The sequence below is a fragment of the Chrysemys picta genome, chromosome 1 (assembly GCF_011386835.1).
Source record: "Chrysemys picta bellii isolate R12L10 chromosome 1, ASM1138683v2, whole genome shotgun sequence".
Lineage (NCBI taxonomy): Eukaryota > Metazoa > Chordata > Testudines > Emydidae > Chrysemys > Chrysemys picta.
This window is the reverse complement of record NC_088791.1, coordinates 164,751,184-164,763,610: the sequence shown is the minus strand read 5'-3', so window position 1 is coordinate 164,763,610 and position 12,427 is coordinate 164,751,184. Positions and strand designations below refer to the sequence as shown.

Below are 12,427 nucleotides of genomic sequence, written 5' to 3'. Positions count from 1 at the left end.
CCTTGGCCTTGGTGTTTATTCAGTCCAAGATACAATTATTAATTTGTAAATGATAAATAACCTCAAGTTCTCTTTTTAATGTAATCTTATATTTAGGCAGGAGATATCATCTGAAAGGACTCCAAAATGCTTTGCAAACTTAAGAAATTGATATAAAATACAAACTACAGATGAAGAGATGATGACTTATCATTCAAATGCAGTCACATTTTAGAAGTGAAATGTAGCAACTAGTGCAATTCTATGCAGCATCTTAGGATGCTAAGGTTCATGCTTTTTCAAAAATTGCACACTGGATTTGGGTTCATCAGTTTCTGCATGGGCAACTTGACATATCCTTGGCCTGCCTTTCAAGAAGCACTGGGCATTCGTAATTGCAATTTAAGTCAATTGGAGCTGCAGGAAGTTAGCAAATCTAAAAATCAGACCCAAAGTGTCTCTGAAGTTGGACACTCAAAAATTGAAGCCAACAAAATCAATAGCCACTTTGAAAACTTGATTTCACATGAAGAAATTAGTATTTGAAGACTAAATCTTAATTTCAAAGTAAACATATATATGTAATACATTATTCCAAATTTCAGGATTTATAGTGGTATTAATTTCTATTACAGCAAAAAATAGAGCTCTTACATAAAGAGACTTCAGTAGCACCCACAATGTGTTAGATGCTACTGAAAGATCTTAATATCTTTTTTAAAAGTTAGCACTTTATGCTATTATTTCGTTCCAGTCAGTTTTAGCACATATGTAGTTATATATTCAACTTTGCCTCTATACTTTCATGATCTCAACATAAAACTGGTGGTTCTTTATTGTCATTCCAATTAATCCTTGTTACAGGGTTCTGCAGCAATTCTCTTCTGCAACGTCCAAGCTGGCCAGCAATTTATGTCACTTTTGATACTTGGGTTCTTCTCTATAATGAGGATTTTAAGCACATTACCTGACATTTACATTCCTAATGACAACCATATACTTCTGTGTCCATAATGGCTAGTAAGATCGTTTGATTTGTTACACTGAAAAAAGAAAACCAGACTTCATTTTTACACTTTGACTAACTATAATAGTACTTCGCAGATAAAAGATATTGCCTATCAAAGGATTATAAAGCGCCTTATAATCAATTAAGCTTCACAACATATTGTTAGATAAGTTCTACTACTATGGCCTTTGTAACTGAAAGGAGGTTGTGTGGTTTTTGGGTAGTGCCTTTTAAATGTACACGAGTGTCCATGCCAGCTTCAGGGACATGGGTGTTAGATTGTTAGAGGGGGAAATGCCCTGTCTTGTCTTTGGACTTTTCATTTGTTATTTTCCCCTTAATGTAAAATAAGTGATTGACTCAAAGCATATGATTACTTATTTTAAAGGGGAGAAATATAGTTACCAATTTTACAGATAGATAAACTAAGGCACAGGGCCAGATTCTCCACTGCTGTGTGACATGTAATAATCATTTAAACCAGCGTGAGGTGTGGAGAATTCTGATTAGTGTACTACCCCCACTTTACACAGAAGTCAATACTTGGCAATGGAGAATAGTTCAATTGATTTGTCCTTTGTCACACATTGCAGAGACAAATAGAACCAAGGAGTCTTGAGTCAATCTCCTGCCCTAACCTTCCTCTAGCCATATTCCAATGCTATGAAAAACTGTTTACTTACTGTTCAGTTGGATTTTCGTTTAATTTAAAATTCCTGATTCTTCTCTCACCAATTTTACACGGGCATAACTCCATTAATTAAAACGCAGTCACTCCATATTCTGCCTTGGGTATGTGAGATCAAAATCAGACCCAAAGATTCTGAGAGTCATAATTTTAAATAGGGTAGATGGTACTCCACTGGCAGGGAAGAGAAGAAACAGCTTTTTTAGTATTAGCAAAAGGGAGGGATTTAAGATGTGGATAGAATAAGAGAAATACAGATAATGAATTAACATATATTTGTATTAATTGAAACCCTGGTTGGTGGAACCTCATTTTCTCCCAACATAGCCTAGTGCAGATGACCTGATGTTAGACAGAAGGAGCCAAAACCAATGTGTTGCTGAAACTATAAGCCTTTATCCAGTCCCAAGTAGCATGTAAGAGAATTTTAGCATCTCCAAAGAAAACAAACCCAAAGGTGTTCTTTCATGATATTGGGCATAATGATATTGGAAAGCTGGGTGCTGGAATGGTTATTCTGGGAATTTGTTTTAGGATGAATATGTGGACTTAGTGATAAAAACAAACAATAGACACCATGCCCACTGCACATGTTCATTAATAACATCAATATTAGTCTTAATGTGGTTCTGATGGCATTATGTGATCCTAGTATAACTTTTCTCTGTGTTGAAACATTAATGACTAAGGATGCCACCTAAAGTCCATTCAACCCAATGGAAGTCTCTCCCTTGACTATAAAGGGCTTTGGATCAGGCCCCCAAATTAAAAAGATACATTGATGTTGGTCATGTTAACAGTTTGGAGTTGTGTCTGTATACAAGTATTCCCCTAAGCACAGGGTCTAGTTAGTGACAATGTTCTGGCATGACAAATAGAAGAGAGAAAAAAACCCTTAAAGTAGTCACCACCCAGGTTATAATTTCCAGTCTCTATGAAGTTAATGTGCTTAATTTGTTTCTGTTCACGTGCAATATTATAATGGCACAACAGCTTAAGCAAATGTAGCGCAATTCCTGAAGTGTGTTCAGAAGCTGGGTGCTTTCTCCAATATTAAATGCCAGTCTTTCATGAGGATGAAAAGTAACCAATATTTTTTCTAATGCCATAATTGATTCTTACAAATGGAGTTTGGATAAAAATGATCAAATCATCTTCAGGTACATTACTTTTTGTAGCTGCTCAGTGGATTGACTATTTTGCAGAGCTGTCAAAAATCAAATGCATGATAAAAGTTTCCTCTTAAAAAAATAAATAAATAAATAAAAGAGAATTTTTACTACCTTTTAAGACAGCTCTCACTCCTTTTAAAATGTGGCATATGCATCTTACTACCTTTGTCATTTCACTCCCAGCATGCCCTCAGCATACAGGTTTTTAGGTACAGATGCTTAACTCTCAACATTAATAGTAAAAATGGAGGCATATAATGAATACAAACATTATACGGTGTGTCAGTATCTGTACACAAAATATATTACTTAGATAGGCCCTTTGTTGCACCTGTACAGTGCTTAGCACAATAGGCTTCAGGATTTCTAGGCAATGCTGCAATTTAAAAATAATTACCAACCTGACAATCTCAAAGCAACAAAATTAAAAGTTAAGTCATCTAACAGTCCATAACTTCCACTGCTCCACTCAGACACCTGGGGTATAGACTTGGCTCCACCAAGTCAATGGCAAAACGCCCACTGGACTTCAGTGGAGTCATGATAGCTCCCTGTCTACTAGCTTGTAGTGCATAGTAGTTACACAATACACCATAGCCGTAACTGCATACTACCATTAATCCAACTCCAACTCCCCCACTACCAAACAGACCAGACTTAACCCTACTTATACCCGCTACACAGTTATGGAAAACCACACAAGTTTGGGCAAGAGGATGCTTGAAAGCTGGCATTTCTATTGGGGTGGAACTAAAATTGTTTATATAGTATCATGGTTGTGCTAGTGGTCCACAGTGTCTCTGGATGGAGGAGCAAAGGGTGTGTTCCGTTAGATGTCAAACTTTCCACAACCTTGCTTTTGAGGTTGTATCAGATATGTTTTGTACAACACCCTTTTAAAACCCCACACACCGGGTTTATATGTGAATTTTCCAGTTGCTTACTTCTAGAAAGCAACTCCAGCACAGCAGTGGCTCTTTTCACAAAGAATAGAGCCTTAGGGTAGGTCTATACTTCCTATCCTGCGGTAAGCAATTGATCTTCTGGGATCGATTTATCGCGTCTTGTCTAGATGCGATAAATCAATCCTGGAAGTGCTCACCGTCGACGCCGGTACTCCTGCTCCGCGAGAGGAGTAAGCGGAGTCTGGACCCGCGTCTGGACCCGCGGTAAGTTCGAACTAAGGTACTTCGACGTCAGCTACATTATTCATGTAGCTGAAATTGCGTATCTTAGTTCGAAGTGGGGGGTTAGTGTGGACCAGGCCTCGGTGACAGGGTTTGGCTCCTGATTTGGCTGGGCACTTTCACGAGGATCCTGTTTGTGAAAGGAGTCATCTCTACTGGTGAATTAAAATGATTACATTACTAGATGGGGAAAAAAGAGGAGGAGTGTTTAATTCATCAAGACTTTCTTCACAACCGTGATGTCTAGAAACAGAATTAAAAATTTGATGTTTGACTATTCAATGACCTTTTCTGTTGAATATCACAGTGAGACAATAGCTATGAATAATAAGTTTATTATGTAGACTATCCTTTAGGTGATGCTAAAATCTATAAGTGAGTCAATTTTCAAATATCAGAAGGGATATCAGTGAGAGAGGTCTGGAAAAAAAACCCTAAAGATCTTATTTTTAATTAATTAAAACTCAAATTAATTAACAGATTTATCTACAAAGCCTTTAAAAATGTCAGCACCTTGTTCTCATTTATGCTAAATCCCCTTTACACTGCCAGAGCAGTGTAAAGGGGCTTGAAATTGGGTGTAATACTAAGAATATTTATTCTTCTCTCTTTATTCACAGATTGAACTGTACATTTGGGGAAGAAGAGACACTGTATCCTTCACACAAAACAAAAAGGCTGAAACCCCATTTAAAGTGGAAAAACTGAACCCAATGTAACTCAGTCAGACCTTTCAGCAGCACAAATATATCTCAGATGAACATCTTGGGATGAATTAATCATGCACAGAAGGAAGACATCCCATTTCTCCCTAGGAAACTCACCTTCCTGGGAGGGGTGAACCACTTTCAATTCTCAATTAAATTAATGGGCACTGAAGCACATCACATCTTTGAGGAGGTGCCACATACTCTACTAGGGATCAGACCCTACAGTTGTATCTTCTCCCACTTCTGTAATGTACTCATCTTGGCAGTGCAAAGACCCTCTCACTTACCAACCTGTGTAGCTTTGTTTTCTCCACCTAAATGTTTGTTTATTGAGTTCTTTTTTCCATGGTATATCATTTCATCATATAAGTCTACAGTGTCTCTCTAAGCCTTGGTTTACATGAGAAAGGTTTTTTAACACTTTCCTCCCCCCTATATTTATACAGATAATAACTAAGCTATAAGAGTGCCTCCACTTTGCTGTGCCTAAAGCAGCTTAAAAGCTACTCTCCTTGTGAATCACACTGTTCACACAGTACTGTGTGTTTTCAAAATCACACACACAGCATTCAGGGCCATTCCCCCAGGATGCATTGTTCTACTACTGGTCTCAATGCATTATGAGTTGTTTATCATGGTGGATTGTGGGATACCTTCCAGAGCCTATTGGAATTCTGGGTCTTGGGGGTCAAACTCCTTTGATTCCTTCCATGGTATCTAGTCACTAGTTTGGTGTTCCCTGGTCAGTGCCAGTTTCCAACTTAGTTTCAAACAAACTCTCAAACTATCATTTGGTACAGTGCAGGACGCACTACTGACCACTATAGCCCTAACCATCATTAATACAGGGTGTTGCATATGTACTGGCAATCACACAGGCAGGTGTGTGTTGACAGACCCAGGCTAACAAGCAGGAAGGAGGTGGTCACTTTTCGGGAATTCTGCACAGAGCTCGTGCCAGAGCACCAACATGAAAATTCCCCCGTGGAGAAGTGTAGAGCCATCATCAATTACCACACTCAGTTGCTACCAGTCAGATATTGGTAATTCAACTGTTGGGGGCTGGTGTCATGAAGGCATACGCTGCTGTTAAGAGGGTATTGCTACCCCAGGTCATAAAGCTTGTCAACATGCAAAATGTTATTTGACTGTTTTGAATGCTTGGTGTTCCCATATTGTATAAGGGCCACTGGCAGTACGTACATACTGTCTTGTTTTGGAGTTCAACCCAGACCAGTGAGAGGTTGTGTCATTGCTTGTCCTGTAACCCTGAGTGCCTTAAAATGCTTTTCTGCTATACCTCCCTGTCTGGAAGCTCCCAGTGGGCATACAAACATGGCATACAAGACAGCATACAAGTGTCTGTGTGTTGAACGTGCTGGTTCAGCAACTCTGACTTCAGCAGCCAGCTTGTCACACCACAAGGCTGTTGGAGACCAGTGACTATAACACAACCTCCCATCACAAATTTCAGCGTTGTGGAAACTCATCCCTGTTTTATGCAATTAAATTTGGAGTTGGACGTTTTTGTAATTCCGCAGCAGCTCCTTGCTTTGGTGTGGCATTGACACATGTTCTGGCATACCCCTCTTCGCCTGCAATGGCTCTTCTAGCAGCTTGTAGACTTTGGTATTCTGATGACTACTGGACCGACGAGACTGAACTGGCTCCTCTCCCCAAAGGGCAAGGGATTTTAATTAAAGCCAAGTATTATCTAAAGGTGGCTTAGAGAAAAAAACCTACCTATGGTAATTTCTGTGATAGGGAATTTCAAGTATTCTATTTTCCACTCCCCCATGCCATGGTGAGATCATCTGTTTCCTTTCTTCAAAGTCTGTATCAGAATATTTAGCTAGATCTATGATAATGGACTGCATTTTTTTCAACTTTGGTAAATCCTGACAACATTTTGGACCAGTTTTAAATTTGGCCCTTGATTTTCAAACATTTACCTTTGCTATCTTTTTGCTTTATGTAACTTGTGCTTTTCTTTCCCCTTCAGTTGATCGGCCGCCCTCTCCCTGAGAAGTAGCAAAACCTTGAAGTTTGCAGAATTTGTATTTGTAAGCCTAAGCTTTCTGCCAAGACACATGAGATACATTTCACACAAACTAGTAATTACTGAGTGGTTTTTGATAGCGCTTACTGCTCAGCAGCTGAACTGTGTGCATGGCTGAAGTATGTATGTGAGCACCTTGTCTGAGCTAAAAATAGCTGTCATTTATCCGGTAAGTGCTGACTTCTCCTCACACACTAAATGTGGGTCTGACGCTGAGCTGCTCTGATAACTTATGTGCACAGTCAGCTAGGTCTCATTGATTTTTAGTTTCTGGACTGAATACACAGCAGTTTTCCTATAAACATCCCAATATGATTGATTCAGGCAACATTTTTCACCATATCTCTAAGTGCTAATTCAATTTGATGGGCACGGCAGGGAATGGAATGTACCACAGGGAATTTTCTTTCAACAACATACAAAGTGCAGCCTTTTCATCCAGTCATGTTACTGTTGCAGATCTAATGGGTTTTTATATAAACCCTCTCTGGGTTGCCTTTCTGTATGACAGCATGTTAGAGCAACATTATACTTGTCCTGTTGCTTCTTTTGAAGTTTCCTGAAAAGTCAGGGAAACACTATCAACACATTTTGACTTTGGTTTTTTGCACAATATAGTTCAACTGATGAGTTACCAAGGCAGATGCTCTTTCCTCAAGCACAAACACAGAAGTGATGTGCTGAAGGGGGTCTTAGGGAATGGTTCCCAGGAACTCTTGTTAAAATTAATTTAACTGCAGTTTATTTGTTAAAAACAGACAGTGCGCCTGGCAGTGTACAAGATTGCAAAGAGCTTGCTGTGCTTTGTACGACAGCACATAAAGACAGAGCATGTAAGAGAAGGAGTAACTTAGAGGTGTTCTATTTTGTCATACAAGGACCCACTTGTTGGGAGGAATCGGAAGAAATGAGACTTTAGAAGGCACTTAAATATGGAGGGAACAGTGAACCAAAGATTGAGTTGATTCACTACTGACTGACTTAACTTCTTCTCTGGATATTACTAAATTATCCCTACCAGAGAACTTGGGCCTGAGGTTCACAAAAATATTTATGAAGAGAAAACCTTTTTTTCCCCCACCCTAGCGAAGGAACCAGATTGCATCAAATGGCTGGTATTTAACAACAACATCCAAGGGTATGATACTCACTTTCCTAATTTCCTTGAAGTTATATATGCTGATCACAACACTTGCTGAATATTGTATATCCTTTCGATCTGTTTTCTAAAACTTTTCATTGACAAAAGATAAACATTTCTAACATAAGTGAAGCAAAATAAGCTGGTTTGCCAAGCACTCTGGCCTTCATTAAGGTTCTGCTTTAAGTGGATGAGAAGTCCTTCTGACCAGGACTTCTGAACAACAAAGAAGAAAAAACAAACAAACAAAAAAACCAGATAATTCTTCCTGGTGCATTCTGAGCCCAGTGCACGCTAAGACGGTACTTTGGTGTTTTAACAAGTGTTGTCATGCAGACACAATCAATAGAACAGTTATGTACCTCACCACAGATTATCAGCGCTTTGATTTAAGGAGCTTCTAGTAATCAGGGACTTGAGCTATTTTGGATGTTAACTACATGATAAAAATATGTGTCAATATATTTTTACAGTGAAGAGTTTATGTTTTTCCAACCTTGCCTAACTCAATCACAGGTAATCAAATGCAGAATGTGTTGTGTGGATACCTCATCTGAGATGGCTAAAGCAGGGATAACAGAAAGAAGGTCCACATTCACTGATTTAGCCAAATATGAAGGCAGAGATGGCACAGGGCAGCTAAATCCCTTAGGTAGGTTTGAAAATCTCAGCCAAAATCCATTCTAAACACTTCCATTCTCAGGAATCTCTTTGCTTTATTCCAAAGAAGGGTAAGTATGGTGATAAAACTAAGACTGGTTACTACCAGAGAGAGCTTTATTTTGTTGCCACATTTTTAATGCTACACAGACTATGTTAAATTGAAAAATACAAACATTTTGACAAATATTTCCTGATGCAATGAGACTCCCATGCCTGATTCACCAACCTTTTTTAAACACTTTTGAGAATTCCTTAATCCATCTGAGTTTTCAGCTCAAGCTTTTAAGGTTCAGAATGACAGCTGAGACAATCTCTGTGTTCTAATAAATCCAGTAACACTTTCAGTGAAACATCTACAATAGGGATCAAATTTAGAGTTTATTTAAAATGTGGACTTTATATTATCGATTTTTAAAACATACCTATTAAGGATGGCCTCTTATGAGATTGTATAAAATGCCTATTAGACACAATATTATATAAATACATCTGAGTCAATTAAAAGCCAGAGTCAAACCTTGTTCCACACTTGGAATTCTTACTGATATCCACATGAGTTTGACACATAAGGGAGGGGAAAATATAGATCTCAATATGTCAATAACTCATTATACTTTATTCTTACCATAATTAAAAAATACATATTGGAAGAGTTTAAATTTAAAAACTGTTACTGCAGACCCAAATCTGAAAGAAATGAAGTTGAAATAAATCTGATGTTAAATTCTCAGTAGGAACTCTTACAGATCTTTGTTTATTTTCAATAAGAAACTAGCTGTTATGGGACTAACATTTAATAAAACAGTATGTTTTGCCATAGTTACGGGAACATGTAGAATATGCTCCCGTTGGACTCATCTTTGATGGGTCTTCTGATATTTTGCTAATTACAGTGAACAAGCATAATTTCCTGTAAAAGAGATGCAGTCATCTGGCAGATGTACATTAAATGTTACAGCTACCATATCTTTTACACAGAAGGAAATGTATTAGCAACACTGACCTGACCTAGGGCCCAAGCCTGCAAGCATGGATATAGAATTGACTCCATAATGTCCCAGGTTCCTGGGATGATTATTGTGTGCTTTATCCTCAACTGTCCTATTAAAAATCCATAAACATTCCTAAAAGAGTCAGATAATGTCTGAAGTTTTCCTTTAATTGCTATCATAAAGCAAGCAGCTAAAATGTATAAAGAACAGGCCACCATGAAAATGGCCTCTCTGGTGTCTTAAAAGTACAACCACCTCCTCTGGAAATACTTGCAGGTCACAGCATCAGCTGCATTTTACCCAGCTTTTCTTTTTCCTTTTAATTCTGTTGGAAAGAGCAGATAGTGCCTGCACTACACATCATGGGACCATAAGTATTAAAATTGACTAGTTCTAGAGTTTTTTGCTAGTATGTAATCTATACAAGAGTCAGGGGAACAGGAAAATGCATACACAGAAATGTTATAGCACTGTACTTACAAATCAGCTCATTGTAAATATAAAGGGACAATGTCAAGGTTGGTGGACCTAAATATTATGCATTTGTATTTCCAACTGATCCTTCTTGCATGGAAAACAAAGCCTTGCTCTGTGCCTTCCTGTGAGACTGGCAATATAAACAAGCCATTGAACTTAACATGTTCTGATTAGAGCTGTGTGAGATGTTTGTAACAAAACCTGAAACCAAATAGAATTTGCCTCATGCTCCCAGGGAAGCCCACGGACTTGGGTTCCTTATCCTATCCCCTCATCAAAATCAAGGGCGCTAGGTTGACAGCAGTTGTGTATTTGAACTGTTACTGCTACACAGTCACATTTGTTCTTATCATTTTCAGATCCTCAGCTTCAGTTGTCTGTTTTGAAAGAAGGGGAGAGACTGTTGACAAATTCATTTTCTTGCACCATATTTTCATTTGTCAATCAGTGGACTTGGGTTTCAGTGAGTTATTTCAGTGTTTGGAGGAAGAAATGGCAAAAAATTATTGATAAAATCAACTTATTTCAACATCAGTTCAGTTTTTACTTAGCATTCGTGCATTCCAACATCTAGCACAAGTTTCCATGATGGAAAAGAATGGGGCAATATATTTAAGAATATCGGTTTACCATATTATGACCCAAAGACCTTGATACCAACTGTCAGAAGGCACAGTACCTGAGGGTTTGGGAACCCCCTGGATTCACCAAAAGAATGTCATGTAAGGTCTCTACTGAAAGCCTGTGTCACACTGTTCATCATAGACATTATAAGATGCATGTGTGGAACATATGCGAGGTGTTATGTATATATGCTGAAAAAATTGTTCTCTAAATCCGCAGTTAAAAGCATGTCATCATTCAAGCTTCTCCAGACAGGAGGTGTGTCATAACTATAAAGGGAAGGGTAACAGCGGTCCTGTGTACAGTACTATAAAATCCCTTCTGGCCAGAGACTCCAAAATCCTTTTCCCTGTAAAGGGTTAAGAAGCTCAGGTAACCTGGCTGGCATCTGACCTAAAGGACCAATAAGGGGACAAGATACTTTCAAATCTTGGGGTGGGGGGGGAAGGCTTTTGTTTGTGTTCTTTGTTTGGGAGTGTGTTCGCTCTCGGGACTGAGAGGGACCAGACATCAATCCAGGTTCTCCACATCTTTCTAAACAAGTCTCTCCTATTTCAAACTTGTAAGTAAATAGCCAGGCAAGGCGTGTTAGTTTTCCTTTGTTTTCTCAACTTGTAAATGTACCTTTTACTAGAGTGTTTATCTTTGTTTGCTGTACTTTGAACCTAAGACTAGAGGGGGGTCCTCTGAGCTCTTTAAGTTTGATTACCCTGTAAGGTTAATTTCCATACTGATTTTACAGAGATGATTTTTACCTTTTTCTTTAATTAAAAACCTTCTTTTTAAGAACCTGATTGATTTTTCCTTGTTTAAGATCCAAGGGGTTTGGATCTTGATTCACCAGGAGTTGGTGGGAGGAAGGAGGGGAATGGTTAATTTCTCCTTGTTTAAGATCCAAGGGGTTTGGATCTTGATTCACCAGGAGTTGGTGGGAGGAAGGAGGGGAATGGTTAATTTCTCCTTGTTTAAGATCCAAGGGGTTTGGATCTTGATTCACCAGGAGTTGGTGGGAGGAAGGAGGGGAATGGTTAATTTCTCCTTGTTTAAGATCCAAGGGGATTGGATCTGTGTTCACCAGGAGTTGGTGGGAGGAAGGAGGGGGGATGGTTAATTTCTCCTTGTTTTAAGATCCAAGGGGTTTGGATCTGTATTCACTAGGGAATTGGTGAAGGTGTCTCAAGGCTATCCAGGGAAGGAAATTAGCCTTGGGATGGTGGCAGCGGACCAGAGCTAAGCTGGTAGTTAAGCTTAGAAGTTTTCATGCAGGCCCCTACATTTGTACCCTAAAGTTCAAAGTGGGGATACAGCCTTGACAAGATGGGAGATGTTTCTCTCTCTGGCAGACCACTGTGTGTCTTATAATAGAAATTTATTAGCATACTGAGTCAAATGCTAATGAGTTTTGGAAGACTTCAAAAGGAAATTAACAAGAAGAGGTAAACAGCAAGGGCACCCTGTTTTCAAATGAAGATCAAAAGGTCTGGTCTCATCTCAGGGTGCAGAGAGATGCTCTGGCATCTGTCAATCCATGAAGACAAGCTGCCAGCGAACTTGATCTCATGAAAAGATGGTTCAAACTATCTTGGTTCTTAGTTGAAAATACTGGGAAAAGGACTTGGGGGAAGCTATCCTAGGAGAGAGGGGAAGATCTTGTGAGTTAAGTTTAGGCTCTAGCAAGCAAGTTATCATTTTGTTTTATATGTAACCATTTGTTTCCAATATTCTT

General features: G+C 38.8%; 1 protein-coding gene across 8 annotated transcripts in view; it reads right to left on the bottom strand.

Annotated features, from left to right (window-relative positions):
- EPHA3 (EPH receptor A3) overlaps window positions 1-12,427 on the bottom strand; it is a 469,948-nt gene that overhangs the window by 380,466 nt on the left and 77,055 nt on the right. For 2 of the 8 annotated variants that reach the window (XM_065588979.1, XM_065589046.1), the window contains exon 1: window positions 1,672-1,690. The exons of the other annotated variants lie outside the window; for them this stretch is intronic. The gene's annotated coding sequence lies outside the window, so the exon portion shown is untranslated. Of the gene's footprint in view, window positions 1-1,671; window positions 1,691-12,427 lie in introns of those variants that run through there. 8 annotated transcript variants of the gene reach the window in all.